Here is an 18054-nt window from a genome sequence, read left to right as displayed (position 1 = left end):
ATGATATCAATTACACACCTATCAGAACGGCCAAATCCAGAACACCCACACCACCAAATGCTGGTGAGCATGCAGAGCAATGGGAACTCTCCGTCATTGTCGGCAGGAATGCAAAATGGCATAGCCACTCTGGAAGACAGCGTGGTGGTTTCTTACAAAACTACACGCTCTCTTACCATGTAATCCAGCAGTTGTGTTTCTTGGTATTTACCCAAGAGATTCGGAAACGTAGGTCCACAAGGAAACTGACATGTCTTTGCATACAGTTTTACTTGTAGCAGCTTTTTTCTAATTGCCAAAAGTTGGAAGCAACGAAGGTGTCATTCAGTAGGTGGATAGATAAATAAAATATGGTACATCCGGGCAATGGAATGTTTCTCAGCGCTACAAAGAAATGAGCCATCAAGCCATGAAAAGACATGGAGGAAACTTAAAGGCATATTACCAAACAAAAGAAGCCAGCCTGAAAGCAGCTACATATGGTGTGATTCCAGCTCTATAACATTCAGATTCTTATTTTTTAATCTTCCATTTCTCTGAATTCTGTGTTACACGAGGATCATCTATAACTTGTGCAATTCTAAAAAATGAAAGTAAGTTATTCCGTGTTGTGTACTTTATTGGGTGAATTCCCCACAGGAGATGGGCAAGTAGAAATCTCCATCACACCTTCACCTACCTTGGGGCTTCCTTCATTATCTGAATCAGTTCAGAAAATATTGTGCAGATTCTTCTCCATGTAGGAGAGTCCGTTCTCTCTCCCTTGGCCCATCGCTCTCCAGAAATGTTTCTGAGACGAGGCCACCATTCTTGTACATCCACATCCTTCTTGTACCAAAGGCCCCAAATGTCACTTTTTTACATCGAAAGGCTGATCCTGTTTACTGACTGAAGATAAAACTTGCAGACCTCAAGACTGTTTTGTCATTTGTGAAATCAGGGTAAGTCTTTACCTCACAGATAGACTAAAAGACCAAACTGGTGGACGGTCTCAGTGTATATTAAATGGGTCAGGTGGGATTAACCAGGTAACATACAACCCCAGAATCTCTGGGTCCAAACAACAAAGTTTTAGTTCTTGCTACACAACACGTCAATCATAGGTCACTGGGCCTCTGCTCCCTAGGATCTTCAGCCTGAGGGACATTCCAGCTCCAGAACTTCACTTTGCCAAAGCCAGTGAAAGAAAACATGGTGCCTGATGCACTAACTTCTAAACCTCCCTCCCAGGAATGCCCACACCGGCCACTTGGCTCTCACTTCATTGGCCAACACAAGAAGCATGGTCGCGCCTGAATTCAAAGAGGACAGGGACATACAAGCCTACCATCTGTCCAGGAGGCTGAGAACCAGAAATATGGGTGAGTCACAAAAATAATTCCCGCAGTAGACATTCATAAATGGTTTTTGACTATGAAGTTCTTATTTCAACTTAGCTCTATGGCAGCGAAGCCTATGTTGTGTCAGGCATTGTGCCGGGTAAAATTTACATGGGAAATCAATTTAAGTGATTTTTACCAGTTACACAGCTAGTAAGGGCTAGACCAGGATTTGACTCCACGGATTGTACCCTATCCATTATGTCTGTGCCTGTTTGTGCCATTCCATGGTTACTTAACTTCTGCAAGCCTGTTTCCTCCTCATCTTCCAGAAGCCAATTCTATTGACTGTTTGGGGTTCTCTCTCCAGGAGGCATGAAATGTCCCTACAGTGGTAGGTATGAGGGCTCTGTGAGCTGAGTCAGAGTGTGGTGTCCACGGTCTGGTCAAAAACGGTGCCTGGGGGAGTCTTGGAGCTCTCTTGTGCCCACAAGTTGGGAGAGAGGGACAGCAGGAAAAGACGTCCAGTGTATCATGCAGGACCCACTTGGCCCCTGGGCCACTCACTTATTGGAGGATATACGACCCCTCGTCCCATTACTGTAGGGCACGTGTCATTATCTAGAAGTAGCAAACAAGTCCTGACACCTTAATCTAGCTCCCATCACCATCATACATACACACGCACACACACACACACACACACACACACACGCTCACACAGAGTCACCTCTGGACAGGTCATGCTCACTTGCCCTCACAGCACTAGCCCTGTACGTGCAGCCAGAACTCGCCGTGTTCGTGTATACGCAACCCCTTAACCTGAGCCAGAGCCGTCCACATGCACCTGCCTTCTGCTGAGCCCCATGAAACTGCAACGTCCTTTGGCTCAAACGAATGCACACACAGCCATGTAAAGTCACAGCCCTCGCACCATGGGCACACCACCACACATGCGCACACACACACGGCACGCACACGGCATGCGCACAACGTGCTCCTTGTGCGCCCTCAACGGCCAGACCCAGGCTGCAGACGCCGTGGCCCTGAGCTCAATCACTGTCACCACCAAGGCTGCTCTCAGAGCTCCACTCCAACCATCCGGGGAATCAGTCGCAGGGCTTGGCCTCTGCAGCCCTGGTTTCACCCCAGCAGCTGTCCTCCACGCTGCCCACCCCTGCTTCATGCGCTCAGCTGGTCCTTAATCCCAAACACCCGCTTTCCCTGCTGCCCGGGTCCTTCCGCAGGGCCTGCCGCTCACTGCTGAGAGGCCGCCTCGAAATCAGACAGTGACACCCCCACTGCCTGCCTTAGATGCTCCTGCCCGTCATAAATCTGTGCACAAAACGGGACCGCCACTGGGGCATTGGGGGCCAGCGCCAATGACAGAGAAGTCCCCTGGGGCTCAGAGCAGCCCGAGGGGTCCGTGGAAATCTAGAGCTGTGCCAGGCCCCATGCTAGGCACTAACGAGAAGGCGACCAGCAAAAACAGATGCCGTCCCTGCTTGTCGGGATCTCACATCAGGGGCGGGGGGAGAGGGGGGCGGGCAACAAACACTCTCTTGAAAAAGCACGAATAAACGCAAAATCCGACTCTGTGAAGTGGTATGAAGCAGAGGTACCTGGGCATGTAACACGTGCCTCAGGCTCGTCATCTGTAAAACAGATAAGAACATCAGCCTCCCAGGGTTGATGTGAGGAGGACATGATATAATATGTATAAAGGACTTTTAATAGCTCTCAGCACAAAGGAAGTGCTGTATATTGTTAGCTCTTTCGTTAGAGTTGGCTCTTCCATATAGAGGGAGTTAACATCATCTAGATTAATAAGGGCTTCCACATGAAAGTGGCAGCTGAGATGAGACCTGAAGGATGAGTAGGAATTAAGGACATGAAGGGCAAAGGGCAATGGGAACATCATGCGCAAAGGCACTGTGGCAGGAGAAAGAATGGGCCATTCCAGCAAGTGGGAGAGGCTCAGGTGGTTTCAGGGCAAACGGTCAGGAAGTGGTTGTTCAGCCTGGGCTTGGAGGTGCTGACAGATACCAGCCATGCAGAGCCCTGAAAGCCGTGGTAAGCAGGCATTTCTGGAATGTTGGCTAAGTGCAATGGCAGGCCAGTGCAGAGTTATGAGCAGACAGTAATATAGTCTCATTTACATTTTGAAAGACCACCCTGGCTGAAGTGAAGAGAATAGATAGAAAGGGGACTATGTCAGCCTTCAATGGGACATCTGGAGGGGAAAACCCAAGCTGTGTGATGTTGGTGGTGGCCGTTGTTAGAAATTCATTGACATTGTCTGGGGAAAGGGCAGAAAACATGAACAAACAGGGCCAGGCTAGGATTATCCCGTTGGCAGGGGGGGGCTTTCCCGTGCAGAGAGAAACACAGCAGAGCTGTGTCTACAACCATGTGGCGAATGGAGGTCCTGGGTGGGAGCGTGAGGACAGAGGTGACTTTGGGTCCATCAAGTAGGCAGCAGAGTCAAAATCCTAAGACTTTGGTTAATTTGGAGCAGGATCCAGGCAGCAGATGGGCACGAAAGGCCTGGGCCCTGGTTCCCAGAGAAAGACTTGCTGGTAAGAACAGGGCTGACAAAGCTAAGCAGGTGTCAGGCCTCCAGCCACAGAGTCCGGAAAGGCACAAACCCAAGTCACCTGATGTTCCTTTGAGGATAACAGGTGCCTCTTCATCTAATTTCATCTGATTTCATCTGATTTCATCTGATTTCATCTGATTCACTGCCTGGAATTCTGTGTTGAGGATTCTCAAGCCAAGTTAGGCTTGGTGAGAAAGAGTGTTGGGATTTATTAACATGCCTACCAAGACCACAGAACATCAGAACAGGAGGCCTGGGTGTCATGAATTGATCACCTGTGGACTGTGAGTGTATTCATCCAAACTTTTGTGGTCGTGAGTGACAAAAAAACAATTGAAAATAGCATAAGAGGGGAGAAAAGGAACATATTGGCTCATACAAATGAGACATCTAAGATACAGAATTGATCTGAAACACAGCAGATTTCAAGGGATGCTATGGCCAGAACCCTGTCTTTCTCTCTGTCTCTTGATTTTGCTCACTTCTTGGTTGTGTCCTCGGGTAGGCTGTCCCCTCCTAAGGGTGTGGCAGCTGCGGCCCCATCCTGTCCTTAAGGCTCATATTCTAAAGAAGACAGTGTCACCTTTCCTGATATGCCAGCTATCTACTGCTGCATAATAAACCACCTCAAAACCTAGGAGCTTAAAGTAACAATGGACCATTCTCATGTTTCTGTGGGATGACTGGCAGTTCTCACTGGGGGTCTCTCAGGCAGTTGCAGTTATATGGTGGCTGGTGCTGTCATCTGAAGGCTCAACTGGGCCGGACCCCCACAATGAATTTTTCACCCACACATTTGACACCTCAGCTGGGATGGCTGGAAGAGATGGGGGCTGTCTGGGCATCTTTCTCTCCACTTGGCCTCCCCAGGGGATTAGCTTGGTCTTCCCCACAGCATGGCAGTCAGTCTCAGGGGAACAGGGTTCCTTGCAGAGCAGCTGGTTTCCCCCAGTGCGAGTGTTCCAAGAAAAAAGAAGTGGAGGGGTCCGTTTCTTTTAAAGGCTAGGTAGGCCTGAGCTCCACATTCTACTGGTTGAAGCAGTCATAGACTAGTCATTCCATCTCTCGGTGGGGGAGTAGCAAATAATCTGCCGCCATCATTACCCACCAGTGCCTCCCTGGCAATAGTCCAACCTCTAAGTGACAAAGAGGAGGGAGAACAACTTGAGTTTTTAATTATAATTATCAATATTATTGTCACCACCATCATCACCACTTACTGTAGCTTACTATGCTTGGCCTTTGAAAAAAGAGAGAGAGAGGGAGGGAGGGAGTGATTCCCATTGAATCCTCACAACCACAGTCTCATTTTATAGAAAATGAAACTGAGGTTCAGAGAGGTTAAATGATTTGCCTGAGATCACACAGCAGGTGACAGAAATAGGGCACAAACCCAAGTCTACATGACTGCGGAGCTCACAGCCTTGACCACTGACTTTTCCACAGACCCAGCACCTCTGATCCATCTCAGTGATTCCTCACCCCGATATCATTTGGCCCACACCTTACTCATCCCCAGAAGACTCACCTAGCCTGCCTGGGTCTCCAACATTGAGCAACTCTGCTCATAGCTCCTCCTGGAATTTTTTTTTTCCTTTCAAAATCATGCCCTGTTCATCAGCAATGAGTTGGGAATGACCTGGTGGCTCAAGAACTGCAAGTCATATTTCTGCAGGGAGCCCAAGAGGGACTGCCAAAGTACCTCTCAGCCTGGCCAGGGTGAGCAGGTAATTAGATTGAATCCACTCTTTGGCTCGGTTTCCTTCCCAACCAGACCGGCTATTGAGCAATCCATTCTCCGGGCACTAATACATCACCTGGGAGCGCCGGGCCATGATGGATGAGCTCGGCCGTCAGCAGGGCCCACGATGGATGGCTGTCATTCATCACTGCAGGGAGCCAATGGAGCCATGAGTTACTCAGGCCGTGGCACCTTCCACCCCCATTGGGGCCAGAGCCAGGAGACAGAGGCTGGGGGAGGGAGTGCAGAGCTAAAAGGACTTCTCTGGGAGATGTGCCAGCAACCATGGGCACACTCTGTTGAGCCACTTGAAAGCAGGGAGATGTTTAATGGAGTTTACAGCCAGGACAAGGAGAATATAAAGGAAGGAGAAGAGAATAGATGAGATCACGGGTTTTGGAAATCACACTTGCCTGGTGTGTGTCTTTGTTCTGCCTTTTCCTTGTTGCATAACCTCCAACAAGAGATTCACCTCTCTGAAGTTCAGTTTCTTCACCTCGTTCTAGATCATTCTAGGTGCTTCTTCATAGTTCTCGGCCCCACATAGGTAAGGCAGGGCCATGGGACAAGTTCCAGTTAATGAAATATACATGCAGGTAGCAAGAGTCACGTGAGTGAAGCAACGGGAGGCCCCCATGAGCTTCCCAGTCTCTCTCTTCTGCCATGACAACCAAGCGGCCTCATGTTATAGGGTATTAGAGCCACAGGGTCAGAACTGCCCGACCACCTGGCAGACAGATGCCCTGGAGGGTGGCACAGACCCACAGCTGACAGTAAGTCAGCAAGAGACAAACCTTTGTTAGGCTAAGCCTTTGAGGTTGCAAGCTGCTTGTCACTGCGGCATAACCCAGCCCATCCTAACAAAAACTCTGTATCAGAGTTTGGCAAAGAGCCAAAGAGTAAATATTCAATGCTTTGTGGGACTGATGGCCTCTTATACTCTTCTTTGTTTGGTTTGGTTTAAAACCCTTGAAAAACGTCAAAACCATTGTTAGCTTGTGGGCCTACAAAATAAGCCACAGGTTGGATTTGGCATATGGGCTATAGTTTGCCAACTCCTTGCCATAAAGCATAAGGCTGTCGTGAGAACTCTATGAGACGCGAACATAAACACGTTTTCAGTGTTAGCTGCTACTCTTTTTAATAGTGGTAATAATAATTATCTAGCAATAGTAGATAGTTACGCCAGGCACTGCACTAGGCCTTGGTGACCCGTAATGAGGGGAACGGTACGGAGCTTCCTTCAGGGTGGGCTACTCCTGCTATTTCTCATTGTTACGGTGGTGACAGTTCTGGTGACAGTGGTGGAACAGGGGGAAAATGTAAAAATGTGAATCCAATCCATGGGGCCTAAGTCCTGGTTTCTGTTATGATTTGGGACACCTGTCAGGGCAGGAGCCTGAAAGATGCAGCCTCTGGTCCAAATCCCCTGGTTTCCAGAAACACAATCATCTGGCCCTTCCACATGACCCCATACCCCTGATCACATAGGAATAGCCCAATTCTCCCTGTACCCCGCCCAAGGTCAACCCCCTCCCCACCACACATAACCCAAACCAGTGCGCCTAAAAGCCCCTTTAGCTGTGGGAAGCTCAAAGCTGCCTTGCTCACTCGGGTATAGACAGGTGTAGCTGGATGACGTGCATGCCCAGGCTTTGCTGGGGTCAGGACAGAACTCTCCCTCCAGTCTATGGCTCCACATGCAGCTTCAACGTTTCTACAGTAGTTTGCAACCTACATTTTTAGGGCCTATTAGGTGCCAGAAACAACCCCAAGGAATCCTTATGATTCTGCAAGCCAGGGGTTGAGTTATTCCCATTTTTCAGATTTAGAAACCAAGACCCAGAGAGGTGATAAACACTGCCCAAGGTTACACGGTATATAAGTGGTAACCAGAGCACGCACCTATAGGCTAGCATTTGCTGACTCCAGAGTCTGCATGTTCTTCCTCTACGGAAAAAACATTTATCAACCGCGCATCAGGGAAACCTGCCCCAAGGAGGCACTGATTCTGAGAGCCACGTCCACTTCATGGGGAGTATGGGGGTTTTTTTGTTGTTGTTTTTTGTTTTTTAAAGATTTTATTTATTTATTTGACAGAGAGAGAGGGAACACAAGCAGGGGGAGTGGGAGAGGGAGAAGCAGGCTTCCCGCCAAGCCGGGAGCCCGATGTGGGGCTCGATCCCAGGACCCTGGGATCATGACCTGAGCCGAAGGCAGACGCTTAACGACTGAGCCACCCAGGAGCCCGGGGAGTATGGGGTTTTACCCTGGAACACAGTCCAAGCAGACACAGTGATACCACTTCTCCCACCCCGTGTCTATGGCAGACATTGCTGATTAAGTATAACACTCTCTCCCATAAAGGCCAGACCCAAGTTTCTTCTCCACACAGAGCACCAGCCATTACTAATGGATCGGGGTTTGGTCACAAGGCTGAGTTAGATGGTGAGCTTCTTAAAAGCAGGGATGTTTGATTCATTTCTGAAATGATTCATTTGCACCACCTGGGCAAAGCCTAGGAACAATGGAGGCCCACCCAGCATGGGACCTGCCTGGGCAGGCTCCGGGTGCTTCATGACTGCAAAAGAAAGGCACACAGATTTTTCCTGGGGACTCCGGTGATGGGGAGATAACTCACCACTCACTGCTAAGAGCATCATGGGTCAGTGTGTTCCTCCTTAAATGGTACCAGCACCCATGTAGATGCTCACACCGGCACTAGAACCATCTCTGCTTCCTCCCCAGCTTCATCCCCTCGTCCAATCCACCAGTGAGTCCTATTGACACAAACTCCCAAACTCACCTGACACCCCACCACTTCTCCCCACAGCCCAGGCCACCGTCCTTTCTTCCAGAACACCTGCAGCAACCTCCCCTCCCATCTGCCCACTTTTCCGCTTGCCCCCAGCAGTCTGTTTTCCATGTTGTAGCCCCAGGGAGCTTTGCAAAATGAAAATAACTCCATGCTTTTCCCCCAAAATGCCTCTCACTGCCCTTGAAGAAACCCTGATGGCCTCTCATCCCTATAAGGCCCTGAATGGTGGGATCCCTCCTGCCCCACCCACCTCATGGGGAACCACCTTCCCCCTTTCCCACTCAATGTCTCTCAATTGCTGGAACACAGCAAGCCTTTCTCACCATGGGGCTTCTGCCAGGGCCTGGAATGACCTTCCTCATCCTCCACGGCCAGCTCCTTGGAGGCCCTCAGAGAGGCCTTCACTGACACCACCCATCTAAAGAATTCTTCTCGGGGCACCTGGGTGGCTGAGTCGGTTAAGTTCTGACTATTGATCTCAGCTCAGGTCTCAATCTCAGCGTTGTGAGTTCAAGCCTGATGTTGGGCTCCACGCTAGGCATGGAGGCTACTTCAAAAAAAAAAATAGCAGAGAGCCAGCCCTGCACACCTGGCTCAGCTTCTCTCAATGATAACATTAAAAAATAAATGAAAAAATTAAAAAAATAATTCTTCTCCCCACACCTGGAATCTCAGCACCATGTTTATTTCCTTCTTAGCATTCATCACAAGCAAAATATTCTTTTAATTTATTTGCTTACTTGTTTGTTTATTATCCTCACTAGGCTGAGCACTCCATAAAGACAGGATCTGCATTTGTCCGCATCATGATAGCATCCCCAGTGCTCAGCAAAGCATCTGCCACATAGTAGGAGCTTGATAAATATTTGTTGAATGCACGGTCCATGGCAAGAAAACCTCCCGCCAGAGTCCACAAACCCCCCTGCCCGCATTGCCATAGCCCATCCCGCCATACTCCCTGCCCCCCAGTCACAGTTGTCACCACATGCAGCTTCACTGGGCCACTGTCACTTTGGCTGCAGGTCTCTCCCCAACACTGACTCCTGAGAAAGCTCCAGAAGCAGAGAAAGTGTCCTCTGTGCCTTTGCGTCCTCAAGGCCCAGGACAATGCCCTGCACCCGGCAGGTGCATCGCAGACAGGGCGGAGGCCTCTGAGACACCAAGAAGAATGTGAGAAAGGCCAGAAGATAAATAATGTTTGGACTTGCCCAGAAAAGGAAAGAGTCAGATTCGATCCCAAGAAAAAGCCTAGGTCTCATTAACTGGTCAGCTAGCAACGAATTTACGAAGAATGAGGCGATTACCAAGATCTCGTGCCGCTCCCCAGAAAACGTCAGATGACGTCACTCCAGTTTCCTTGCTGACAAGGTGCCCACACGTGGGACTGATACTATCTGTGCTTCAGCAGGGATTCAGTCTACATGTATTTGTAGAGGGGCCACGGCAGGCAGGCACTGAGCTCACACTGTGGACGCCGTGGGAATGAAATAGGAGGAAGCTGCGTCCTGGGGGGCGGGGGCTGCACGAGGTGTGAGCCAGCACACAGCTAGGCAACATGTACGGGGAAGGCAATGGCCATGAACTTGTGGAGAAAAACCAAGGCAAGCTAAGGAGACAGACTGCCAAGGAGTGAGACAGAGCGTCGGGTAGGGTGCTTGGGGAAGGAGACCTCAGGGCTAAGACGGAAGGAGGTGGGGAGGCAGCCAGCACATAGCCGGGGCGAGAGCATCCCGGGCTGAAGAAACGTGTGCCGAGATCCAAGGCGCATGTGCCAGGCTGGAGGAGGAGCACCAGGCCGGTGAGGCTGAAGCAGAGACAGGAGCGTAAGGACCAGCCGTGCAGAAGGAGGGCCGGGGGAGGGTTTGGCTTAAACTAAGGTTATACAAGGCATACGGCTGGGTTCTACCTTCACGCAACTACTTGAAGTCAAGCAAGACAGGAGAACTTGCCCTTTCAATGTTTCTTGGAAGCGTTAACAGAATAAATAAGGGAAGGGGAGAATATGATAAAAGACAGGGTTTTTGTTTTTTTTTTAAGTGGGCTCCACACCCAGCATGGAGCCCAACGCAGGGCTTGAACTCAAGACCCTGAGATCAAGACCTGAGCTGAAATCAAGAGTCAGATGCTTAACCGACTGAGCCACCCAGGCACCCCGGTAAAAGATAGGTTTTAAAGTCAAAGACCTGGGTGCAGTACACACTCCTACAACCCTACAGTTCCAGTCCTAGGTATATACCCAACAGAAAAAATGAACCAGGTTCACCACGAGGCATGTTCTAGAATGTTCACAGCAGCACTGTTCACTATTGCCAGAAATGTCCATCCACGTAAGAATGGATAAATATATTATAGTGCACTCTCTACAGCAAAGAGAATGAATAATAATAAAGATAATGCGAATGAACAAAGCCAGAAACAAGAGTTTGATACTGTATGGTTCGCTGTACATAAAGTTCAAAAATGGGCAAAACCAGTCAATGCTGTGGGATGGATCAAGGCTGCGTGGGGCTAAATTTGCTATATCTCTTTGCACGTTGGATCCTGGAGGATGGTTCCATCCATGCAGGATGGTGGGGGGGAGCTTTGTCCTTGGTCTGGGTGCTGGTCATGCAAGAATGTTCAGTTTGTGAAAACTCATCAAGCTGCACACATATGATCTGTCTGCTCTGTTTGTGTGCTACCTTTCCAAGAGTTACTAATAAAAATAAGTCATTTAGTTTAGTTTAGACAAAACCAATAAACTAGCATGACTAATTAAAAAAAAAAAAAAGGCCTGGGTTGGTTCACGTTCTAGTACTTACTAGCACAACAGGGCAAATCTCGTGTTTTCTTGCCTCGAACAGGGAGGCCCTAAATAAAACCTACTGAGTCGATCACAGGGATATCGTGACAGCCAAGTGAAAAATGCACATAAAAGTCCTTCAGAAAATCATTTTCCTGGTACTGATGTTAGTTAGTTGTTACTAACAGAACCTCCCCTAGGGAGTGCTCGGGGATTACTGGAGAGTCTGGAAGTGGGCCACAGACTCAGTTCTTGGCCATGTTCTCTGTAACTTTGTTCACTTGGGTAAGGAAGGTGAACACTTCCTTTCCAAAGGTTGAGAAGTAACTGAGTTGACAGAATCAAAACGATCCCAACAAACTGGAAAGGCTGGGAAGAAACCAACAGAAGAATTTCAACGGGGCTCATTCTAGCGTCACACACTGAGGCTCAAAGGACCCCTTGCATCAGCATGGGCCCCAGCGCAGGGAAAAAGCATGTGGAATCGTGTGGCCCCTCCTGTCAAATATAGGATTGTTTGGACAGAAATAGGAATGTGGGTCATGAGAAGGGATTCCTTTTTGGTCCCTCCACAGGGACCAAAGGGATTCCTCTTCAGTCCAGCTCAGGAGCCTGCCCTTCCCTGTACAAGCCCCAACCAACAGTGACAAGAACCGTGTTTGGCAGAATGTTAGAAAGGTGCTAGCAAATAAGTGTGGATGTGGCTTACACGACCCTTCACCCCAAATCCAGACTACTGGAGGTGGCGTTGAGGGCGTCAGGCTTCTCTACCTGCCCCCTCCCCGGTGTGAGCCCAGAAATTCATTACCAGTGGCTCCGTTTTCCTTCGGCGAGATGGGGCTGCATGAGCCCCAGGGCAGACTGGGAAGGGGACTGGCTCTGTTACTAGCCACTGGTTCCAAGAAACCAAGAAAAGCCGCTGGTTCCAAGTCCCAAGAGAAGTCCAGAGACTCGGGGTCACTATGGGGGCAAGACGGGAAACACTGGTAGCCAATACTGGGAACAAGCAGTCACCATGCTCACCTCCTCCCTTGGAGCACATACATTGCCATTCTCACTCACAGCCGCATTGTTAGGGAAAGGTGAGACCCGAGTCTGCCTTTGGGACACATCTGCTGGAGGTTAGCCCAGACCCAGGCACCAGCACAGGTCATAACTGGGGCAGGTTCAGGCTTGCAGCTCCCGGAAACTCAGCAGGAGGCAAGTGGGGAGGAAGAGGAAGCTGGCACTGGGCAGGCTGGGGGCCGACCTCCGGGCTATGGTCCTGGCCCCCACGTGGGCAGGTCAGCAGTCCAGGATCCAATGTACAAAGAGATATAGCAAATTAAGCCCCACTCAGCCTTGATCCACATCCAGATGGGTCCAGTCCAGAGTGGGACATAAGACAGTGGCTGGGGGGGGCACCTGGGTGCCTCAGTCGTTAAGCGTCTGCCTTCGGCTCAGGTCATGATCCCAGGGTCCTGGGATTGAGCCCCGCATCGGGCTCCCTGCTCGGCGGGAAGCCGGCTTCTCCCCCTCCCACTGCCCCCTGCTTGTGTTCCCTCTCTCACTGTGTCTCTCTCTGTCAAATAAATAAAATCTTTAAAAAAGAAAAGAAAAGAAACCTTGCAAGTATGATAACTTGCTTTAAAAAAAAAAAAAAAAGACAGTGGCTGGGGACAGAGAGACAGGGGCCAGTGGGATGTGGAAGTGTTAAGAGAGGGCCAGGAGTCAGGGCCCCAGCCAAGCAAATGAGGGCAGAGCAGGACTCCAACACCTGAGACTCCACTCTGTCATCTGCAGGTTGGGAGTACAGCCACGTGACCAGCGCCAGAGAAGTAGTGCTCAGTGGGTGGCTGAGGAAGCCTAGGACTTGGTGGTCATAAGATCACCTCAGCATTGAGGGCAGCCGGCTTAAGGCCAGGAAGTAGAGGCAGGGACTCTGTTCACAGGGAGCCAGGGCCTTGACGGAACCTGCTGGGGATGGCGGGGCTTCTGGACATGGCCGTGACCCAGTTCAGGCCAGGGACCCGGTCCTCCCTGCCCCAAACCCTGTCACTGGCTGGACGCACTGCCCTCCACCTGGTTACTGAAACCTCCCTCCAGGAAGCTGGTCATTGTAGAGGAAAGTCAAGCAGCGTGTGTTTGCCAGAGGGAGGAGTTCCTGCAGCAGGAATCTTGGGGAAGACGCTCTCAGAGCCTTTCCACGACCCCGCAGAGCCACCCTCCCGGGCTCCCAGGAGCCGACCCCCGGCCCCGCTCCCAGCACTCTGGCACCTCAGCAAATGGTCACCCTTGCAGACAAGCCCAGTGGAAACTCTTCTCTGAAACCCACTCGTATTTTTCGTTATCTCAACTCGAGGGCATTTCTAAAACTCAGAAAGACTCTCCTACCCCGGTTGCCTTTGGCCAAGTTTTCCAGGTGCTCGTTCCAAAGGGAAAGCCCAGGCAAGACCCGCGACTTGCCCCAGGGCAGGAGGGTTGGGGTTCCAGGCCGCTCTCTGTGGCAGTGGATGTTGCTGTTGCGTTACTTTTGTGCAGGTTAAAATTTTAAAAATCATAACAAAGGTTGGCTTCTGTAGGGCGCACGCTGAGGCCTCACAATGCTTGCTGTCATAGAGGGGCTGATTACCCAACTCCATTTATCAAAACGTCACTTCTCTGACAGGCCCTAATAAATATCCTGCCAGAGACCCCGCACCTGGCAGCCGTGCCACTCGGCAACACGCCGCTAACCTAATTTGCTAATTGCTGCTTTCCCCATTAATTTTAGTCCTGTCTTGTTTGGTGTTGACATGGAGGAAAAAGAAATAGGGTGGAAAAAACAGGCAAGAAAGAAAATATCTCGGGGTCCCCCAGCATGCACCCACCCTCCCACTCCTTCACACAACCACTTCCTCACACTCACACCTAAATACCAACTTCCTTCCCTCTCTTTTTCTCACCACCGGTGAAGGAGATTAAACTTTTAAAGGGGCAGGCACCAGATTTCCCCCAATAAAATCTAGGCGAACGCCTGATAATGGGATATACGATTTGACCACGGGGCAGCGCGGTATATATACAAGGGACCCGTGGTTACTGTACCCAAATAAGGCATCAAAGGGTTAACAAGTCCAGCTCATCAGCCCTCCTGGCCAGGCCCACCATTCCAGACCCTCTGTGTGTCACAGGGGAATTTCACCTCCCTTTTGGTCTCACTCCAAGTATTGATGTCCAAGATAATGGCACAGGAGAATGCCGGAGGACAGGCTTTCCCAGCCAGGACTGTCTCTCCCTATCACCTAGGCTGCCCACACCCCTATTCCTTCTGCTCTTCAATTCCCGCCAAAGGCCCCCAATGAATGAGAGGCTGCCTTGCGGGCTGTTTGATTACAGATCATTACAGATGAGCCCACTGGGTTCAAAGGCCCATCAGAGAGGCAAAGGCAAGAAAGGAGGAGACTCCAGCCACGAGCAAAGAGGAAGGAAGCACACTCTTTTTTCTGAGATGAAGCCACTGTCCCATCTACAGAAGGAAGTGGCTGTCTTACCCAGGAATCTGCAAATGACCTCCTTCTCCACCCTGGTGCGTGTGAGTCTTGGGCAGTAGGCTGGCGTCCCACACTGGGCAGAGTGAATGTGTCTGCAGATTCGGTTTATCTCGTGTACTTCCGTATCGTAGATTTCACTGCAGGCAAACCAGCAACAGCAAACACAACAGAGCTATGGCCACAATTTTTTATTTTTAGGTTGACGGAGATAAGGTATGCTTGTTGTGGACAGATTTACACCTTTAGAAACGTCCAAAGAAGAAACCAAAAACCCCTCGACATCTCAGCACTCAGAGACCACTACCGCCAACATTCAGCCCTTTCGTTATCTGCTGACCCCCATGCAAGTGGGCATTATTTGACACACAGATCATGCTAGCACACCACCTGGCTTGCTTTCTTACTCCCATATCCAGGAGCTCTTTCTGTGCCCCTGAAAACACATCTCCATCACCTTTTTTAACCATTTTATCAGAATCTATGTATTCCCATAGAGGTAGACGTTTTTTTCTCTCTCTTTTTTTTTTTTTCCTATCCACAACGCTATGATGCATAGCCTTGTACCTACACTTTGGGAATTTGTCCACTTATTACCTTAGGATAAATGGCTAGAGGTAGATGCACCGGCTTAAATGGTGCATACATTTAAAATTTAGATAAACTTTCTCACATTGTGTCTCCAGAAAAGGTGTATGAATTTACATTGACCTCCCACAGTGCATGAGAGGTGCATGAGACTTTCACTTCCCTACCACCTTGAGGAAATCAGTTACTTTTAATTTTTAATCATTGCCAATCTTCCGGGTAACAAGTGATCTATTTCTACTTGCATTTCTCGGATTATTTGTGAAGTTCAGTGTGTTTTCATGTTTATAGGACATTCAGATGTATTTTGTGAATTACCTGTTCTTAGCATTTGCTTATTTTTTAATTAAAGTATTTGTCTTTTTCTTATTAGCCTGCAGGAGCTTTTTATTTATTAGGGATATTGCTCCTTTGCCAGGTACAAATTTTTGATGTCTTCCTTACCATGCTCATTTTATTATTTCAATTTTTTATAGTGTTTATTCTATGATAGCGGAAAATATCAAGAACATTTGCCCATAATGAAATCTACAATAAGGAAGTAAATACAGGTAAATAGAATCTGTGGACATATTCACGTTGTCCAAAGTGGGACACCAACCAACTACCCAAGACTACCCAAGACTCACACATACCAGGATGGAGAAGGAGGTCATCTTAATACCTGGAGGGGAGACACCCCTAAAATCTATCATCTCCCTGTCTCTGGTCTCATGTCCATCTGCTCCTTCCCTATGTGGATGAAAAGTTTCCTGGTGGCCTGACTTCCAGGAAGCAACTGCTAAAGCCAATGGCAGAAATTATGCTTAGATGCAGGGCGATGTGACAAGTGAATAACCAGCCTCCCGGGTTCTAGCCTTGACAAGAGTAAGCTCTCTGAGAGTTCATGTCTGGCTCCAGCCTGGATACAGCACCCAGTTCTTTGTCCCCATGTATCATCGCCAAGAAGGGCAGTGTGGCTTGGAGAGGGGATGGAACGGGAGGAAGAGGAAGCTAGGGAGAACTGCCACATTTGAGTATGTCAGCCAGTCCTTTATTCCTGGGCTCCAAGGCCAGGTTATGGCTGATGTAGAGAATAAAGTGTGGGTGGTCACATACACTGGAGGCAGAAGACTAAGGACAAGGTCCACCCGTGCATGGGTGTATATGTACATGTACATGCACTCCCTCTTCATGGTATTGGCAGATGTGTGCACAAAGCTGTGCACCAAACACATGTGGGGTTGAGTGTGGCTGACACGAGGGAGTCACAGATCCCCCTGTCCCAGCAGGTCTGTGTCATTATCTGTCTACATAAGGACAAAGGTGCCTTTGACAGACAGTGGAGACATGACTCTTTGTATATATGGGCAATGTTGTAATATTGGACATGAGACCCAGGATAATAACTGTTATGAATGCTTTCCAGATTCCTACATTCAGCCCCAGAGGGACTGAGACCACATCAGGACTGAGACCATGTGTTTAGACTACTCCTCCTTCATATACCTAGAAAACTTCTATTCTTACTTCAAGACCCAACTCATTTATCCCCCTCTTCCTTAAAAAGCCTCCACGGAAGAGTCTATCACAGGACCGATGTTCTGTAGTATTTTTCATAGCATATCCCAGTTATCTGTGTGCATGTATTTCCCCCTTACTAGTTCACAACATCTTCCAGTTCCGAGCCTGCAGTCCTGTCTCGTTTCTGTCTGTACCACAGCCCCTGGCTCCTGACACTCAGCAGGTAGAATAAACATTTGCAAGATGAGCTCTTGAATCCTGGCTCTCACACCCAGGGTTGGGCACTGGGGCCCCTGTTCTTGAACCAGATGCCAGCGACAGGGCAAAACAAAGACATTTGGATGCTCCTAATTCCACTAAGTCAGTGGCAGCAAGAAAAGATGTAGACGCGTCTGGGCTTGCTGGATCAAAGCAGTCACTAAAAGCCCCTGGGACTTCCAGAGACATGAAGCAGGTAAGCATTAGAAGCCATTCTTTCTTTCACCATATTCTGGGTGGCAAAATGTTTCCTGAAATGCCAGATAGTACATAAGTTTGGCTTTGAAGGCTATATGATCTCTGTGGCTCCTACTCAGCTCTGCCATTTGGAAGCTGTCACAGACAATGCATGAACAGGTGAGCATGGCTGCAGTCCAATAAAACTCCATAATCGACCAACCTCTGGTCTAGAATTCTGAAGTGGAGGGAAGCGATGCTCAGACCCACCAGTGACAGTGGAGGCCCCTGGTAATCAAGAGGGCCTAACCCGTGAGCACACCTTCTGAGAACCACGACCTACCCCGACATTCAACATCATGCCAAGGTGGAGACCGGCTGGAGGCTGAGGACAGGGCTGTTGTGTCTGGTTGCCCAGGGTGTGCACTGCACAGATCCAGGAGGTGCCATTCACATAGGCTGTGATATGAGTGGTGCCCTCCTTAGGTTGGACAATGTGTCATCCCTGCCTGAAGATCACCAAGGAGCCCCATATTTGTGAGAAAAAAAATCACTGTCTGGTGGGGGGCCACACAGACTCTTGGCTGCTATTTAACTAGTTCAAACACTTGAAAGATAGAGGTATCTCTTCCAAGATAAGGGCTGTGAGCTACTCACTGTATCTTTGGAAACAATTTGATGGGGACTTGCACACTGCATAGACAGTTTGAGGATGAGGGGGGCTGGGGCCAGAAGGTCCCTGGAAGGAGAGGATCACTCC

This window comes from Neomonachus schauinslandi, chromosome 10 (genome assembly GCF_002201575.2).
Source record: "Neomonachus schauinslandi chromosome 10, ASM220157v2, whole genome shotgun sequence".
NCBI classification, from domain to species: Eukaryota; Metazoa; Chordata; class Mammalia; order Carnivora; family Phocidae; genus Neomonachus; species Neomonachus schauinslandi.
This window is presented reverse-complemented; position numbering follows the sequence as displayed.